We start from the raw sequence: 18237 nt of genomic DNA, 5'->3' as shown, positions 1-18237 counted from the left end.
TAAGATCGCTTTATAACTTTCTTGATTTGCTTTGCTTTTCACTTCTTTTTCTTGCTATTAATATTTGCTTTTACCTTCTTGCTATCTTGCTTGTTGCCGTATTTACAATAAACTTGATTTTGTGGCAGCAGCAGCAGCAGCGGCAACAAATTTCTTCAGTTGTGATTTCCTTTGACTGGCGCATTGATATTCAGTTCTCTTGCGACTGCGTGCGCGTTAGTAACACAAAACGCATCTCTTCTTCTTATTTTTGTGTATTACATATCTCGAAACGCATATTTAATGAATGAATAAACAAATACGGTCTTTGTAACACGAATACTTCAAAAAGTGTAATACATTTATAGATTTCTCATTTTAAACGAAAGACTTAGGCATCGAACTTAATTTTTTCATAAATGTAAATAATAATTTTACGAAAAGTGTTTTCTGTATATTTAAAGTAAAAATTTGACAGCAAAAGTCAGCGCATTGATTTACATATAATATTCGTTTGTGTGTATGTGTAATGTTGCATGCTGCATACTAACTTGCGTTTGCTTTGAATTACATACTCATTATTGATTGTTTCATATGCTGTGCTGACTTTGAACTCGCCACTCAAGTTCATTGGTGAGCTTTAGATGGGCGCTTTGTATGACAGCTTAAAGCGAGAAACAGTGTTCATGTATTTTTGTGTATTTTACAATCATTTTGAGTGACACTTTGAAAATTTATGTGTTGCGGTTTTATTGTTCTTGTTGATTATATTCACTGTTTTGTTGTGCGCTAAAAATTGGATTCACTATTACTGTATGTGAGCCTAACTAACTTAAGGGGCATTGTGTATAAGAATTTTAGTGTTGTTGGATTTACATTAAAAAAGCGTGTGGTTACTGCAGGCCTCACAAAGTTTTTTTTGAAGTAAACGGCTTTGTTGAAACAGACTGTTCTAGTTCTCACGGTGAGTAGAAATTTATTTACATGAATAAAAGTTTGCGCTTTTGTAGTCACTCCTAATATTTTGTGTAAGAATATAAAGAAAGATAAGCATATACTTCTTTTTTTCTTCAAAAGTTATATGTTATGGTACTAGGTATAGTTAGGTTGTGTTGGTTGGTGGCCCTTGAGGACCACAAATAGATTGACAAATTTTTAATATTATTAGAAGTTTGTTTGATCCAGCTTAAAGCTCCTATCAGAAACCATAACCTATTATAGAAAGTTACCATGTACTTTTCGAAAACACTTGACTTGACGCACTCAATTTACTGCTTTATATTTTGAAATAATGTTGCTCGTAGTAGCTGGAGTCTTAATCTGGCAAGCAGAGTATACGAACACAAAATTGGATCTACCGAATAGGCAAACTTTAAGCCTTGCCAGCTCGTCCATCTTTTCCTTATCATCAAAGTCTATGTCTAAATGTTTACATATCTTTTTGTTTGCCGGCCTGCTAATTGAAATAAATAATAAATGTAAGGTGCGATAACCTCCGAAGAGATTTTAGGCCGAGCTTCTCTTCCAACTTGCGTCGTGTTCATTTTAAATTTTTTCTACAAATTAGCGGCACGGGACCTACTGGTTTTGTGGCGACTACGAACGGCATTTAAGTTTTCACTGAGATATTTTCATGGCAGAGTACTTGGCAAACGCCGCCGAGGGGCGACCCCGCTCAGAAAAATTGTCTTCTAATTGAAAAACCTTGTTTCTAAAACTTTGATGTTGTTTTCCACGGCGCGTGAGCCCTTGATCTTCGGTGTGGTAGGCGGAGCACGCTACCATCACACCACTGCGGCCTCTAACTAATTAGTTAAATTACAGTTCTTTATCCCCAAAATTAAAAGAAAATATTACAGCCAATATTATATAATTAAAAAAATTATTGCAAGGTACTTGAGCTCTCACCGACAATATTGCAAATTAACATTCCGAAAAAAAATTTGAATGACGAACACACAATTAAAAAAAAGAAAGAAATATACCCATAAGAGGGGAAAAAATAAAAAAAATTATCGAAAAAATTTGGATAAGAAGAAGAATATAAAGAAACAAATTCCGAAAAAAGATTTAACTACAAAAGCCATATTCAAAAAGAAGCCGAAAACAATTTTGGACACAAAGATAAAAAAAATATGTAAAATATTTTACCAAAAAGCCATAATTATAACAAGAAAAACAATATAAAGTAATCTCGAAGTTGTTTGAACAGCAGTTAAATTAAAAAAAAGTGAAAAAAAATTTTAATAATAATAAAAATGTAAATAAATAAAAATTATAACAATAATCACATTCAACAAAGATGAAACGAGTTTCGAAATATATAAAATAAGACCAAATTTAAAATTTTTAAGACATTTAAATATTAAAGACAAAATAAAAATTATCTCTAAAATACTTATTTTAAAACTTTTCCAATATTTCTTCAAAATCAAAAATTGAATGTATATAAAGTTAGAAAACAAAATTAGAACAAATAGATGGGGATGAAAAAGCGGGCGAACTAGCTAAAATGGGCGCATCCCTTGAAGCTTGCTCCATAGACGTCCCATTTAGATTGGGCGAGATTATGCGAAGGCGAGAGGTACACATGATCGGCCAAGCGGGAAAGGCGTGGGTTCAAGCGCGGGGCTGTAAATTGTCGAAGATTATGTGTAGGTTTTAGAACCTTAGACTAACACAGTTGCTTCCATCATTAAAAAGAGCGGACTGTATACTCATGACGGGTATTCTGACTGGACACTGCCTTCTGGTGTCACATGCCTTTAAATTAGGCTTGGTCAGTGATAGCAGATGTAGGAAGTACGGGTTGGAGGAGGAAACGATCGAGCACGTTCTGTGCTCGTGCCCTGCACTTGCCAGGCTAAGACTCCAGCTATTAGGAGTGATACAGCTATCAGATCTAGAAGCAGCAAGTGGCTTAAGTCCTAGGAAGCTAGTATTTGCCAAGAGGACGGAGTTATTTTATAACATAGGTCCTGGTTTTGATAGGGTATTTTCAGTTTGGTCGTTAAAATAAACTACTGGTAACACTACGGACTCAATCAGTCTATGTGAGGTCCTCATGGACCGGCCAGTTCAACCTAACCTAACCTAGAACAAACGGAAATAATGTAAATAACAAAGACAAAATAAAAAACTGAAACATTTTAATTAACGAAAACCAAATTAAAAACTAAAAAGATTACGCTTAAAAAATTTTGAACGAAAAACAAAATCAAAAAAAAAAAATTTTATTTTTTGAATAACAAACACATAATTTAAAATAAAATAAATAAAGTAAGGCGCGATAACCTCCGAAGAGATCTAAGGCCGATAATTTAAAAGTTCTTGTAAATATATATGAGCAGGTAGAAGAGGTAAAATTTAAAAAATGTGGAAAGAAAACTCGCAAATATTAAAAAAATAATAATAATAATTAAAAAGAAAGCTAAAAAATGTTTGGATAACAAAGCTTTTTACAATAACCAATACAAATATTCAAATATTTAAAAATAAAAATTAAAGTATTCTAAAGTACATAAACAAAGTAATACTATCGAAGCCTATAGAGCCTATGCCGCCGCCGCCGATAAATTGATCGGCGTAAATTGAATTGAAAGGCTGGATTTTAGAGAATCATATTGTCCAAAACTAATGAATATGGAAACATACTGCTGACATCAATAGTATTTTTAACGATCTACAACAATATCATTAACTTGCGGATGAGTATCTGGCAGTCTTGCAAAGCGAAAATTAAAAAAAAATAATATTTAGAAAGGTTTTGTTTATATGTATTTAAGGAGGTCAACGTTTCGGCCATTTCGGAAAGATCCGCGATGTTTGCCTCAAAATCTCGTGGATCGTTCAAAAAATTTCGGGAGTAGCTCTTTGCGGAGAGAGGGAGAAATACTTAAAATGGTCACACTTTTGTAGCGTAGGTTCACCGAAGGAGATATTCTGGGCTAACTCTAATACCCGACGTCGCCACGATTTCTTTAAATCATGTATGGCTACATGCTGGTCACGCACAAAGGCGACTTACGGTTGCTATCAATTATCTACTAATACTCATGACTCTCGTGGCACAGTTTTAACGCTTAGCGTCAATGCTGGCTTATTGTTGATCATGCTAAAGGGTGTTTTTAAGAGCTACAATTCCCGACGTGCGAACAGTAGCAATCCCTACCACCAGTCGCTACCACGTATCCTGGCCCTTATACCATATGCCAGCACAGAAGCCATAGGACTGCGACTTCGCACCCATACCTTCGTCGACGTCACAATTCCTCGAAGCTCTAGGTGTAACTCCGAAGACATTCTGATGGATGTTTTTGTCACGCTATGCTTCCGAGTTACACAGCAAAAAAAAACATCTTGAAACGTTAGGGAGTAACTATTCGGTGAAGGATGCCGCCCTCGAAATCATAAGCAGTCTAAGTGGATATCATTACGTAACTCATGGGTGAAAATCGTATAATCCTTGACGCATCTATATAATTTAAACTTTACAAGGACCGTGGATAAAAGCTTAGAAATGCAGACGTTTGTGTTCGATACCTTGACCTCAATAGTCTCCGTTTCCGCCCTTATGATATAAGAGCTCATTATGGATGACCGCCTTCAGTTGTCATTCAAGTTCGCCTATCCCCTACGTTAGGGTAGTAGAACACCCGGTAATTTGGTCGACTGCTTTAAGAAAGCTTTTGCTTCAACCCTTTGAGTGTTCTTGCGAAGGACAAAGCCTCACCTGAAAAATATATGTGCCTACGTATTCACATATGTAACAGGAGCAGTAACGTAACGTGTAGGTTATACTTGAACTTGGTTGATAGGCTATAATCAATGTGATTCCCTCCAAGGGACTAGTTGCGGAGAGGGCCGCCAAATTTAGGAAATGTCAAACCGGGAGACTTGGGTGTTGAATGATGAAGTGTGAAAATCAAAATTAAGATTTCAGACGCTATTTTATAGTTAAGCAAATAAAGTGATTTTTCAAACCCTTCTCATACGTGTTGAAGATATATGCCACTTAAGTGTGAGCTGAGAATCATTTCAAAGGAGAATTTAAACCACTGGAGCCTGCTAAAGGATTTTGCATTACTGACTTCGCTTATTCTTTCAGCCAATAGGGATATAAAATTCGGCACCTTTTCCGCGTAACTTACTTTTTTAACAACCTGAGGACAATTTGAAAATATGTTCGACTTGGGACATTTTATTTAAATTCATTGTACTTTATTAATTTTTTGAAAAAATTATGCGAAGTGAGCATTTAAATTTATTATATAACTTTTCTTTAAGAGCTTTGTTTTAATAACTTGGTGAATTCGGTGATACGAAATCCGTCTTAAGCTGGCACTGAAATCGCCTGTTTTCTCAAATAACCTTTGAAAGGTTAGAAAGTGCTAAATTTCGCAATTGGATTTTTATAACTGGCAGTGATGTGCATCCCTTGATAGCCCTTTCGACAATATCGGACAAATTTTCGAGATGAACATTAAATGGCCTAGAAAGTCTTAAAAGAGTAGAAAATATAGTAACGCGCCGAACGCTGCCGCCGCCGCGCCGACACTTTTGACATTCGGCGGCGGCGTGCGAAAACGATTTTTTTTTTGGGCTTGGTTATTCAAATATTTCCACATTCTTTTAGTAATCTTTTTGTAAATGTTCCTAATATTAAAATTAAAAGCAGTAAAAAATTTCATATAAGGAAACTTTTATCTAACTGTGAAAAAATATACCGAAATATAAAAAATTCTAATAAATAAAAAAGTAAAAAACTAAATTGAAAACCAAGATAAAAAATTTAATAAACAAAAAATCAAATTATTTCAATAAAATGAAAGTAAAATTCATGAAAACTACGAATTATCTAAGTAAACAAATTTAGATATTATCAAATCAAAAAGCGTAGAACTTGAAAATTTGTCAAAGCTGAAAAATCAACAGCAAGCAAAATAAAATTTTAAATTAACAATTGTGCAAAAATTAGTTGCCTGGAAATAAATTAAATGAAAAGAATCAAAAATGCAAATAAAATTTAAAATAATCCAAAAAATATAGTTAAAAAACTTAAAACCAGACGAAAGTTTTTCAAAATTTAAAAATGAAAAAAAAATTACGAAATTGCGATTATAAAATTTTTAAATTTACTTAATACCAAAAATTTAAATAAAAAATAAAAAATTAGAAATATAATAGAAAACGTAAAATAAGTCTAAAACTTGTCAAAGTTAAGAAATTAACAAAAAAAAAAAAATATTCAGAAAAACAAAAATGTATATATACAAATTTAACAATATAGCTGAAATATGTCAAAACTAAAAAAATTTATTTTTTAATATAATCAAAATTTTATTGGTAGAAAAACCAAATTTATAAAAAATTCAAAAGAATTACAAAAAATATAAAATATGATATAAAAATATAAAAGTTCAAAAAAGTTAACTAAATAAGAAAACAAACAAAAAGATTAAAAAGTTAAATAAGAAAATAATTTAAAAAATAGAATAGAAATTAGTAAAAAATGCGTAAAAGCTGAGTAAACGAAAACATTATTTTAAATTTATTAATGATTTTCCGAGCTCTAGGCCACACAAATCAATGTTTAAAAATTCAAAGATTGCTTCTTATTCGCCTTTTCAATGGTAAAAAATGAGAAGCCTCGAAGTTCCTCAAAATTTGTCAAAACGGAGAGAATTTGCAAAACAAAACAGGAACATTAAACAAAAACTCCTAATTCGCGTTTAAAATCGCTAAGCAGGGACCAGCGTAGCTACCTAGGCAACGGAAAGCCCGCCTAGGTGGTTAAACGCTATTTCATGATTATGATCAGATGTTAGTTTATAGTCAATATTCCTATATTACTTGCTTTATTTGTAAGATTTGTAATTCCTTTTATTGTAAGCAATGAAAAGCTGTACATGTAGATCTTTAGTTACATATCTTGCGCAATCAATCACACATATACAAATAGGACGGGAAACAAAAAATACATCGGTAGTCAGTGTGAGGATACAAAACTTCACGTTTCTTGTGGTCTGTATGAAATACCTACATATGACCCTGAATCACTTATCCACACAATATATGACGTATACGTAAGTATTTCATGAAGTTTGAAGCTTTTAGCTGCTAAAATGAACCGATATGACGAAAAGCTTCTTATCTGAAAAATCGGTTTGTATGGGATATGTGCTTTATATACGACCGACCTATACGATTATCCCAGACAACAATATGTGCTATATATGAAAGCACTTGGTGAAATTTTAAGCTGTTCGCTATTAAAATCGGGAAGAAACTACGAAAAGATTCTTATCAGAACAATCGGTTGTTTATATGCTATATATATATATGTGACCTGGAATCATGAAACGAGCCTATTGTGCGAAAATAACGCTCTTCACTTTTTAAGTGATTCTTATAGGAAATATAGCGCTCTTTCCAATGGAATAATCCGCAGTTTTCTATCTTTCTTAAAGCCAAATTATAGTGATCCGATCCAGTCGTTTTCTAAAAATGTCTAATCCGACACCAAAATATACCCGCTGACAAAATTTCAGCAAGATATCTCAAAAAAGAAATCTCAAGCATGATAGACGTAGTTGGCTAAGCCAGACCAGATTGTCAACCTGATCTATACGGTATACTTATTGATGGGTCTATTTCTTCTCTTTTAAGGACTTACAAATAATATTGAGATTCGCGACAATCTTAATATACCATTTCATTTCCAGGAAAGGTATAAAAACTATAAAAAAGTCTCTACAAAAAACTGCACATACCATCATGAACATGTGCGCTTTATACCCCTACTCTACTACATTTCCTTGCTCATCCTCAAACATCCCGACCACCCAACATGCGCACAAATGTCACAAAGACCGTCACTGAATAGTTTTCAAGAGCACTATGTCATAAAAAGACCAATGACATAAAACACAGTTGCCGCTGTAAAATATGCACAAAGGTGTTAAACTCGCTGCACTAAAGAGGTTGCTGCGGATGGGACAAACGCTGTACATAAACTACCAAAGCAAAGTTAAACTAAGAAAACTTTAGTCATACTAAGTAAGAATTTGTATTTAAGAGCCGTTGCATGCCATGTAAACGCATTGAAGTTTTCTGAAGTTTGAATTACAATGCGTAAGTTTTACGCTTCACCAGATTTTCGTGGAACTGAATAAAAAAAAACAACAAAAAGGGCACTGTTAAGTAAGCTCACACCCGCGTTAATTCAGAGCACGCATATACGCTAGGTCAAAAAACAAAAAAACAACAACAAAAAGCATCTCGCGTGGCAATCTTTTGTGCTTTCATTATTGTGCTTCCGGCACACACATTCTCGCCAGACGCATTCGTTTAAACTGCATTTGACGTTAACACCAGCATTGAGAAGCGAGTGCGCGTTTGGTGTGGTGTTGTATTTCAGTGTTGTATATTCGTGCAGTGCACAAGAAAATGCTGTAGGTGCAGACATGCCTCTGTATATGTGTGCGTCTGAGGAAATTACATTTAACTTGAACCATTTTTTTTATTGTGCTGCAATTGAATGGAGAATGTAATAAGTCTGAGCCATTTTATTTTGCTCTGACTTTTAATGGCTATTTAATTTTTTTATCCTTTTCCATTTACCTCCTTTACAATGTATTGTTCCATAATGAAGCAGAAGTGCAAAGATTGACTCTTTGTTCAAGCTAGTTTAAAAACAAGTGAATCTATCGAATACCCAACTGGAAGAAACTGCAAGCCTGTAAAAACACCGATTTCGGAATTGTTACGAGTTGCCTTCTTATGTCCTCAGCATACCATTTACACAGTGAGCCGAGAGTAATATCCATAAAGGAGAGAAATGAAATGCTGAGAAAATAGTTTCTGCTGTATACCCAGATATATGGGCATCCCAACAGGCATGTGATTGACGAGGCGTCGCCTTACAGGGACTTAAAACTCCGCAAGCATTATTAGAAAATAAGGCACCTGAGAACTCAGACGTACGAAGAAAAAAAGCACGACAGGTACTTAGAGAGCCACTGAAACGCATCGGACCTCAAATACCCTAAACTTGCCGTGGAGGGAGACATGCGTCACTCTATCTCAACTTCGGTCTGGATAATGTTACAGATTAAACTCTTACCTATCCTGAATCAACCCCGACATATATGTCCTACTTGTAACGTAACCAACGCCTCGAACACCCCTCTCTCTCCGTTCCAGCCCTGTTCAAACTGCAATTTTTATTAGACTCCCGTTATTTGGACTAATCCATCCACGGTGGGCCTTGACCTGACGAGCATAACTTCTGTCTAATTGATATCCACTTCCAGCACCATTATCGTCAGCCATTTCTTTATTCTTCCTACAGCGCCATTGCCATTGCCACGACCACAATACCATCTGCACAGCCGATAGTTTGTGTGACTCCGGGAACATCGATATTTACCACACCATCTTATATCTGCTTGAAATACTTAATAAAATCGAAAGCTTACATCAGTTGGCTTTCTAATAGAGAAGCAGCTGCAAATTTTTCTGACACAGAAGTCATAGTAACAGATTTTGTGCAACCGAAACATTAGAAAAATTAGCCATCATCCAGTGAGTTTTCTAGCTCCGTATCACGCTCAATTCTCACGGCAATGCTCCGGATCATTGGAAGACTTCTAAAGCAGAGCTCGTAATATTTTTGTACACATGAGTTGTGATAGGCAGATGTCGCTGTTGTGTGCAAAAGGCCAAGCAGCGGCATCCATTTTTGAAAAATTAGCATTTACTAAAGGCAGTGTTAGTGTTGCCAAACAAAAGAAAAGAAATAACCAAATTATTTGGCTCACAAATTGAAACAGACTTTATGTGGATTTATCTGGCTCAAATCGTTGTTGCTACATTTAAATGCGATCATTGCGACCGGATGATGCCTATTATTGTTCGTTACAATCTTTACGGATTCCTCATTGGTCTTACACTCTACAGGAGCTAAATGAGCACCAATTTTGATAAAAAAAATTAAAATGAGCACAATTAAATAAACATAAAAACCCAAATTCACAGTCAAACTTTAAAATCTGACTTGCTTACAAATGAAAAGCAGCCCATTCTAGATTACTAGTAGTTTTTAAATTTAGTAATTTACCTTCCTTATCTGACTTTATACAATAGACTTCGTTTTAAATGAATTGAAATATCTCATACCAACCAAATTTCTCGAAAATTGCTTTTGTGATAGATAAATCAAACAAACATAGTTTCTAATCCCTCTCACTTTAAGAATCTATAAATCATTCAAAGAATACTACTTAAACAGTGAAAGTTCAAAAATCAAAACAATACATACCTACACACTTACATACTGACATCTAAGTATTGGATCATATGTAGGTAGGTATTATGCATATCCAATAAGTTGATCAATCGAAAGATGCTAATTTATTTCTATTCTTGTTGATTTTGTACTCTGAGATACTTTCATTTGCTATAACAAACTCAAAAGATCCCATATAATAAGCCCTAAGCTTAGCTCAGCTCAGTTCAGTATTTGAGCAGTCAGACCTAAACAGAAAGTGTTTGCTAAATTCAACAGTTGCTCAATCATACACACATACATTGACTTCAAGCTGTCAGCATTGTGAGGTGTTAAAACGTAGACATATAACTATGTAACGTTTATACATATGTTAATATGTTATCTACACTTATGCCTTTCTGACCACATAAATATTAATTTTTGAAGATAAACAGTTTTTGGTTATTTTTTTTTTTTCACATTTCTGTTTAGTGCTATACCCTGTAATTCTTTTATTGTTGTTGAGTCTTTAATGACCAAAACTTTCTTGTCAACAACTTTAATAGCGAACTTTCACTTTTTGTTTGCTAAGTAATTTGTCAAAGATAGAAATTTGCAGAAAATATGATACTTTGTGTTCTTACTATGTTGCATTAAGATCTTTCCTTTCGTGAAATTTTACTTTTATTTTCTTTTTTTTAATTGCTGAAACTATGTGTGGTCTCAGTTTATACAAGCGATTTACAGTTGCGCGCACGAAAATGGCAGTGGAATTGTTTAGCAAGTTTAATCAATAATTTTTTATTTCCGTTAATTTTAGAGAAAAAGGACTTAAAAAAATGGAAGCTCAAACTATGCAAATTAATCTCAAAAGCATTATCGAAAAATAAAATCGAATGCTTAGCAAATGTTAGCAATTATTTCTTTCTTTGTTTGCTTTCGTCAATTAAAAAAAAAAATTTAAATATAGTGGAACTTTGCATAGTTTCTAATTTCAAAAAGCTTAAATTTTTTTGGGTATAGATTTCGTAGCTGGGTAAGGCTTTTTCAACTGAGCACCGTTTTCACCAAAGTCAATATTTTGCGATGATATTTGGTCAGCGCCGAGTCTTGTGGTCGAGAAGAAAACTGTGTGAATTTTGTTGCAAAATTCTGCATGGTTTTTTTTTTAAATTGGCAATTAAATGTTTTTGGATTGTTTTGGGAAATTAATTGTTTATCCGAAAGTAAGCGTCCAAATGGGACAATTTTATAGGTATAGATTCAAAAGATGGATCACCAAACCATCGAGAGCAGATCCAGAAAAAATTCCATCAATTGCCAATTACATTAAGAATACTGCCATAAGTAGTTCGGCTTATTTTTTTCACCTTCGTCCATAGCATTTTCCACAATATTTTGCGAAACGTCTTCAACGTGGAATTTATTTACGTGGCATAAAAAATAATTATAACCTTTGCACAGGGTACGACCAGTATTTCCATTAGGGGACGAATTTTTATTTTTTTCCTTATATGTCTCAATTGTGTTGTTAGTGTAGAAATGAGAAAGTCTGAAATAAGCATGAAAACAAATACCAGCAGGCTAGCCTAGTAGTTAAGGCAACTGCAGCTGCACCGTGTGATTCGCGGTTCGAATCTCGTTGAAACCTTTATAACATTACAAAATTGCCTGATGATGATTACGTTGGCGGTTTTCGAAATGGTTCCATCGCAATATGCCAGTAAATGTTCCTTTCTTTTCAGTTTCTCTTATTATAAGCTGGTGTTAAGCTCACGAATTCTTAAATATATAAATTTTTAGTACCAAAGGTTTCACAAAACGAAGCAATGTTTTCAAACTATGTCAGATCTTCTTTTCTTCGTAGATTATCCCAGAAATGGTTTTTACATAAGCTGTTCTTTAAAATTTCCGGCTGCACGGCAGAGAAATTGTATAAAAATTCAATTGTTTATAGAAAATTTATTGCAAACCAACAACAAAAACAATTTTTGCAAAAAAAATAATTTTGCCCTGTACTTGAATGTCTTTTGAATCTATACCTAAAAAATTGTCCCATTTCGACGCTTACTTTCGGATAAACAATTAATTTCCCAAAACAGTACAAAAATATTTAATTGCCTATTTAAAAAAAAACATGCAGAATTTTGCAACAAAATTCACACAGCGTTCCTCTTGACCACAAGACTCGGCGCTGACCAAATATCATCGTTAAATATTGACTTTGGTGAAAACGGTGCTCAGTTGAAAGAGCCTTACCCAGCTGAATAAATTTTAGTCCAACAAAGTGCAAGTTGAAAATTTTTTTCCGAATGGTGTTTCAGATTCTCTATTCTTTAAAAAGATTTAATTTTGTGCACATCGTATATATGGAAGAAAATTAAAAAACCCTTCAGGAATGGATTAAGCTGCAAGCATGCATACTCCAAAAAAATAATGTAATTTTTATAAAAAAATTTTAAATTTGATTTCCAAACATTTCCCGCATTTCAAAATTTTTGAAAATGTTCAAGGCAAATGCAGTACCTGGTGGTGTCATCCCATCACCTGACTGCTTCTTCTTGATATTTTCCATACAACCCCTTGGAGTAACAATGGGCGCTTCCAGAGAACACTATTTTTGTTGATAAGAAAGTCTTTCTATCGGAACGCGCTTATGGAAACAGAGGAAGAGGGCGGCCCCCATTCCGCAGGACCGGGTAGAAAACGATTTAAACTCCCTCAGTGTGACCAATTGGCGCCAGTTGGCAGAGCGAAGAAGCTACTCGCGGACCTTGTTGGGCGGCCATATCCGATAAGCGCGAATTAAGTAAGTCAGTTGCAAACATGTTTTCGTCAGTTGAGTTATAGAAAATTTGTTCCCTCAACGGCGAGTGGCGCCAACTGCCAAATGAAATAGCTATCCTGACATTTTAAGGAAAATACCTTTTAAATAGTTTTTACGCTTCACAATAAAATTGAGAGGAAACATTTCATTCATAACAAATAGTTTAAAAAGTTAAACAAGTGTAGCGAAAAAAATTTCTGATCAGTAATTTGACTTAAAATTCCAACCGTTGAGTGGATCGTAACTACTACGGTGCGCTCAGAAAATTTTCACTCCACGACTGATCAACAGTTGTGTTTTCTGAAAGCGCACAACTTGTCACCTAATTGAAATCAATGCAAATTTTCTTTTAACTTGACATTATTCTGCACGGCGAATTGGGTTGAATTCGCTTTGCCATTTGCACAGCTATAGAATATTTTGAAACTAAAACGACCTGGAACTAACCCCAGGTACAATTAGGAACTATGATCAAACTTAAGCAGTCCAGAGTATTATTGAATAATCAACTGACTGCAAGTTCTCTTCCTTTTGGAACCTTAGTCACCAGAGAAGGATGAGATGAGGTAGCATTTGCAATCCACCAGTACAAGGACAATAAGTACCTGCTATCTTCGAGCAACGAGTCAAGCCATTTGCGTCTTGGAAACTATGCAACTATGGGTAGCCATAATTTCAAAATAGTAAAAAAATTCAGTGAAGAATCACTCTTGCCAATAAATGATATTTTCGACTAGTTAGGCAAGTCCCCTCTCAGCAAACGAAAATCATGCTCTACAAGCCAGATATCGTAACCGTCCTGCTATATGGTGCATAAGCAAGGACTATGCCAACATCAAATTAAGTGACTCTGGTAGTGCTCGAGAGAAAAAATCTACGAAAAGTTTAGGGGCCTCTACACTTTAGCGACGGATAGGCAATTTTCGCTACCAAATAGAAATATGTATGAAGGAGATGCGTGATGAAATTAGAAGGAATGAACCAGAGGCACAGGTACCGGGAAGAAGTAGATTTGAAGATGAGGGGAGAAAAGGAAAAAAAGGAAGCGAATGAATGGGAGAGAATCAGGGAGGAGGAGTGATAGCGAAATTGGTTGTGGGAAAGGAGAGAGAGCAATGAGGAAAGATGCGGAGAAATACCTAAAGAAAGAGTAAAGGAATGGCATGTGAAACATAATGGTAAATGAATGAAAAGGGGTAAAAGAAAAATTGAAATGGGGAAAGGGCTGGCAAAACAGGAACGGGAACCCAGAAAAAAAAGGAAGTGAAGGGAGGTAGCGGAAAGAATTCAGAGAGAAAGCGGGAGCTAAAGTAGAAGAGAAAGACAAAAAACAAGAAAAAAGAAAGGGACAACATATCGATAACTTTCTAAAAATAAATCGATTAAAATTCTGAAAGAAAATCTATTGGTTTTCGGTATTGAATCGATAACATTTCGATAATATATCGATAATAAGTCGATAACTTTTTCATAAAAAATCGATAATATGTCGATAAAACATCAGTAACTCGTTAATAAACTTTTTTATTGATACGTCCATACTTATGTACATTCTATAATCCCCCATATAACATTCAACTTCCAAAGGTCACGCTTAGGCTTACAATCACCTTAGGCTTACATTCTGGATTCCTCCATATCGTGATCAAAGATGTCTATATATATATATATGTATATATGTTATGTTAGCATCTATGTTATTTACAAACCGTTATCAGTATTTAACATCAATCAACAACAAATATGCATTTGCAAATATTGAGGCAACCTGACACTAAATGCCACCAACAAATTATAAAACAATAGCGGGAAGAAGTAAAAAGTTTAAAAAAGTAACGGAATGCAAAAAAAAAACAATTACAAAAACAGCAAAAAAAACTACTATTAGCAAAAAAGTGGAACAAATCTGAACTAAATTTTAATGTTTGTTAAAGCTTTTTTTTTAATTTTTCTGCTCGTCTCTTTGTCTTCCTGTCATTTTCTAACACACAATCGAGTTCTGTTGTTAATAGCTTTTGAAAGATAAATATCATAGGCACACTCTAAGCATTTTTGTTTTTGTATCATCGGATAACTTCAAGGTGTTTTTGATGTTGGCAACAAATTAACGACAAATTATTGTGAGGCGTCAACAGCAACTGAAATAGGCGTGTGTTGCATTTGTTATGTTGCTGCTCCCACTGCTGAAGCAACTAATTGGGAAGTGATGTGTGTGTGTGTGTGTGTGATTGGTAGGAAATGTTGATAATTTAATGATTAGGAGCGAAATATGTGATGTTCGTGCATGCATGGGAGGAGGTTTCGAATTTGATTGAAGAATGTACGAAATATTTGGGAGAAAGTTCGTTCAACAGCAAAGTGGACAAAATATCTGGCACACCTACTTAGTGGCAACAGCACCCAGTGCTTTGTCCTAACTTAAGTATTAGTCACGCAAGGAAAGCTGATATAAGCGTAAATTGAAGAAAGTTTCATTACTTATTGAAAAGTGAAGCTTATAAATAAATTCTTTTAATGTAGATATGTACTACAATGTTCCTACTATTGCTCGAAAGCACTGAAGGGAAGTTGGCTATAGTCTGTTACTTCCGGATCTAATAACTTTCCAAGGACGGTGCTTTCAGACATTCTACAGATACATATTGAATTTCGCATCGTTATAAGATGAACGGTAGATCGAATACTGCTCACCGGGCCCAAAACAATTACTTCAAACTGCCGTTGTTGTTACTGTTGAGCTCAAGGCCGGATTAAATAAAACGCTTTTATTTGGTTTTAATTTAATTTAATGTGAATATTTCGACCTCAGTCTGAAGTCATCATCAGGAATCTTAAGCTGCACTTGGAAGACCACTGCCGTGATATCCTAAGTTTTCCTTAGATCATTCTAAAGCTTTTGTTGTCTTCTCAGCCAAAGGTTACGATGACACAACAACAGTTACATAGCACACTACATACACTTATGAACCATATTTGATGTTATCATCATTGATCGCAGAGCCCGAAAGAGCTGTCTGGCTATCGGGGAAGACAGCTACCCATTTACCAGTTTCCACTTATCCTTATCCTACGTAGTCAATTTGTCTGGAAGACTCATAGACATGTAAGTAATCGGGAGTATTGCAACAACTCCTGATTCTAACTATCATAATACCTGATGCCTACCAGGAATATGAACTAACAGTTGGTATTGAATACTGTGCTAGCACAGGTGCCATTAACATTGAGTGTGATACGGCTGTGCCCTTATGTAAGCTCTTTCCAAGAACCCAACACACGAAGCCTAAGGCCACATTTGATGTAGTTAGCTTGAGAAAAATATCGATCGGTGGCACATTTCTTAGGATGTTTAAAGCCTAAAAAGCATAATCTAGTCATCTATTCGAGCCCACGACGGTCAGGCCGTTAAAGCTTCTGAAGTATGTTATGCATTTAGCTCGACTCTACTGCTTTCCATCAGCCTATCTACCATTCAAGTACTTTTTAGTCCGCCTTTTTCAACAGAAGAAGTTAAGATGGACCTCAATGAGTAACGCTTAGACCCCCAAATTCGATCCCCGAAGGAAAAGCGATTCTATGTATTGTTGAATTTGCAACATCAATACCTAGTCTTAGCGACAACGTGCAAGAATAAGATTTGGAATTTCAGGTCCATATAGAAAGTCTTTAGTCTGAATTTGTCCGAAGTGTTTCAAAAATATGACAAATAAACAAATAGGCTTACATACGAGTAGAGTAAATCTAGTGATTTCTTCCCTATCCAATGATTGCACTCACCAAATAGAATATCCAATATTGCAACTACGTTAGCAAAATATCTCATGGAACTTCGAGGTGTCCATTTTGGGAAATAGGGAATTCATATACTGACCCTGACTCAGAGGTTTGTTTCACGGATGGATCGAAGTTAGATGACCAAACAACCGGAGCTGCCATCTATGGGCCGAAATTCAAGAAACCGATACCAGTGCTACTCGACTATGTTTCAGGCAGATATACATGCAGTAGAAGTTTGTGTTAAAGATTAACTTAAGCTTAAGCTTATGCTCAAGGAGTATCTTATTATGTCAGAGAGACAGGCGGCCTTGCGTGCCTTGCAGTCTTACACAACTACTACTAAGCTAATAAGTGAATGCATTAAAGTCCTTAATTATGTGGGAGTCAAAGACGAGGTTTTTTTTAGAATGGGTTTTCAGGCAGCAAAGACGTGAAGGCAATGAACAGGCAGACAACCTAGCAAGTAGGAACTATAGTAGCATTATATGGTGCAGAGCACTTCCCTGGACTCACATAAAGCTAAACACTTGGGAAGGCACAAGTAACTGGTAAACAAAGCAGTAATAAGCGGAAAAGTCAAGGCCTAATAATAATAATGGTTGGATGCTCTCGGCGAATAAGTTTTCGTTGAACAGTGTTTCTTCGAAGATGTTTAAGAAATAAGTTCTCGCCGTTTCGATAAGCTTGAAAGCATTGCTGGCTCCAATCAAAGAGGCGATCTCTAAACCAAAAGAAAAGTTCATATAAAAACTGGAGCACATACCACCTTTCATTAGAGTCCATCACGCAAGTCTTTTAGCTAATACTGATGCATCATTCAATAATTAAGCGCAATTATTTTTTATTTAAATTTATTTAGAACAAAAAATTAAATCGTCCAATGACCGAGAAAAATTTTACGAAGCAAGTTCTGATAGGAAAACATATACAAACAATTAAGATTTTTTTTACCAAACCCATGATAAACACTTTTCATCTCCAATTTGTTACAACAAAAAATACGCTAAAGTGTTGTTTTAGTTGCGCGGTAAAAATATTTGTGCCAGCATGAAGCAACAACTTTCAATTCCAAAAAAAAAAAAATTAAATAAAATAGTGTCAACAACACACCGAACCACTACTTGAATAATTATGACAACAAAAATAACAGAAACAACAACAATCAGCTGTGGCATAAAAAGTTGCGTGCGGAAGAGAATTGTATGACAGTGATAATGCTTAACCTGTATCCATTCCGGCAACAACAAAGAAAGCAAAATATGAAGAAACAAATCTATAAAAGAATAAAATTGAAAAAAAAAAATCAACAAAAAAATTGAAACAATAAAAAAAAAAAATAAACAAACAAGAATTTATTCAAGCTTGCAGCATCAGCTTATCGAGC

At 34.8% G+C, this 18237-nt stretch overlaps 1 long non-coding RNA gene across 1 annotated transcript in view; it reads left to right on the top strand.

The window, feature by feature from the left end:
- The first annotated feature begins 454 nt into the window (after positions 1-454).
- Positions 455-18237, top strand: part of LOC137239548 (uncharacterized) — a 98154-nt gene continuing 80371 nt past the window's right edge. The window contains exon 1 of the long non-coding RNA XR_010949418.1: positions 455-943. This is a non-coding gene — a long non-coding RNA (uncharacterized lncRNA). The remainder of the gene's footprint in view (positions 944-18237) is intronic.

Source organism: Eurosta solidaginis, chromosome 2 (assembly GCF_040869045.1).
Source record: "Eurosta solidaginis isolate ZX-2024a chromosome 2, ASM4086904v1, whole genome shotgun sequence".
Lineage (NCBI taxonomy): Eukaryota > Metazoa > Arthropoda > Insecta > Diptera > Tephritidae > Eurosta > Eurosta solidaginis.
Note: the sequence above shows the minus strand (reverse complement) of the source record. Positions and strands in the feature narration are given on the sequence as shown.